The sequence below is a fragment of the Piliocolobus tephrosceles genome, chromosome 20, assembly GCF_002776525.5.
Source record: "Piliocolobus tephrosceles isolate RC106 chromosome 20, ASM277652v3, whole genome shotgun sequence".
Lineage (NCBI taxonomy): Eukaryota > Metazoa > Chordata > Mammalia > Primates > Cercopithecidae > Piliocolobus > Piliocolobus tephrosceles.
The window spans coordinates 946,386-948,558 of record NC_045453.1 but is presented as its reverse complement, the minus strand read 5'-3'; positions in this window follow the sequence as shown (position 1 = coordinate 948,558).

The window sequence follows — 2,173 nt, the reverse complement described above, 5'->3', positions numbered from 1 at the left end:
GCGCTGCGATGCGGTTTAGCAAATGCAGCTGACGAACCCGTGGCCTGATCCACGGTGGCTCCCAGTAGAAAGCTCCACAGCCCTCGGAAACGGAACACGCGGCTCCGTAAAGCGCTAACCAACCTCCCGATCCCTCCGGCTGCCAGAGCTTTCCGGGTCAGCCGCTCTGGAACGGAGTCCTTGGCCACTGTGCCCCAACCATGGCAGAGGAATTGGGTCAGGCTGGGGCAAGCCCACCTCTGCGAAGGAAGGGCTCCTGGCGCGTTGGGGAAGCCTCATGCATAGATTGGGTTAGTAAGGCCGGCCCAGTTCCCCTCCCGGCAAGATAACGCATTAGGAGGGAAGCACTGGAGTGCTCCTCTGGGTGACGGATGGCCTGGGGCTCCGAGACGGCCCGAGTACACCACCCTCCTCCAGCGCCACTCCAGGAGGCCTTGTGGAAGATCCCAACCCCATGACCTGCAACTGACTTGGGGCTGGCCACATACTATTTTAGCAGGGGTGACTCTGGAGAAACACAAGGTCATCCTGCACATCCCTTGGGACCTTTCCTAGCTGACCTCTAGCTAGAACTCCAGTCCAGGCACTGACTCCCGGGTGGCCGGTGGAGGCTGACGAAGAGCTGAAGGACACAGGTGGATGTCGCCCCCGGAGCATGGCTGCGTAGGTGGCATGCAGACTGGACCCCTGAAAAGCCACCTTGCCACCCCCAGCCTCTCCCATCTGGGAATGCCTTGGCTTCTGCACCTGCTCCCAGTACCTCCGAACCACCTGGTTCTTCCAACCCACTTGTTCCAGGAAAGCCTCTGGAATGGAGGGCGCTTCCCCTCCCACAGTCTCCTCAGTGCTCCTCAAAGGACCTAACTCCTCAGCCCACTGAGGAAACAGGAGCCCACAACCAAGTCTTCCCTAGTTGGCTATGGACCCGCTCTGTCCCCTCCCTGACCGTCTCTCAAAGGAACTGGCACTGAGCCCTTCTCTGCTACACCTGTGCTCTGCCCCTGCGTTTCTGTTCCCTCGGCCCTCCTGTAGGGAACCCCTGAGGCCCACACCTCTGCTGCCTCCAGACTGACCCTGTTTCAGAGGCTGTTTCCTTCAGTTCTCCCACCTGCCTTCCTGTCCTGTCCATGTAGATCAGATGCTGAAGGCAAATACAGGTGCCCTGGATCTCCTGTCCTGTGCCCCACTGGGTCCTTACATAGGCAGGCAGGTTGAGGGACCCAGATGCAGGCACCTACTTTCCCTCTCATTCCCTCCCTTGGGGTCTCAGACTTCACTGGGCCGTGGACTTGAAACTGTAACCACTGGGTTCCAGGAGGCGCACTTAACAGTATTCTGCTGTCCTCCCCTGATGCCGCTTATCTTGCCTGTGGATTGTAGAATCTGGGATCTGAAGTATATGTGTAACATCTCATTTTTAGGCACATCTCAGCTTGTGGCTCACAAGCTGAGAGCTTGGTGGCTCACACTTGTAATCCCAGCACTACGGGAGGCAGAGATGAGAGGATTGCTCAAGCTCAGGAATTCGAGACCAGCCTGGGCAACACGGTGAAACCCTGTCTCTACTAAAATTACAAAGACTTAGCCAGGCATGGTGGCACACGCCTGTGGTCCCAGCCACTCAGGAGGCAGAGGTAGGAGGATTGTTTGAGCCAGGGAGGTCAAGGCTGCAGTGAGCCAAGACTGCATCACTGCACTCCAGCCATGGTGACAAAGGGAGACCCTGTCTCAAAAAAAAAAGGGCTCATTTTAAAAACAAAACATTCCCTGGCCCGGCGCTGTGGCTCACTCCTGTAATCCCAGCACTTTGGGAGGCCGAGTTGGGCGGATCACGAGGTCAGGAGATCGAGACCATCCTGGTAAACCAACATGGTGAAACCCCATCTCTGCTAAAAATACAAAAAAATTAGGCCGGGCGCGGTGGCTCAAGCCTGTAATCCCAGCACTTTGGGAGGCCGAGATGGGCGGATCACGAGGTCAGGAGATCGAGACCATCCCGGCGAACATGGTGAAACCCCGTCTCTACTAAAAAATACAAAAAACTAGCCGGGCGAGGTGGCGGGTGCCTGTAGTCCCAGCTACTTGGGAGGCTGAGGCAGGAAAATGGCGTAAACCTGGGAGGTGGAGCTTGCAGTGAGCTGAGATTCCGCCACTGCACTCCAGCCTGGGCGAC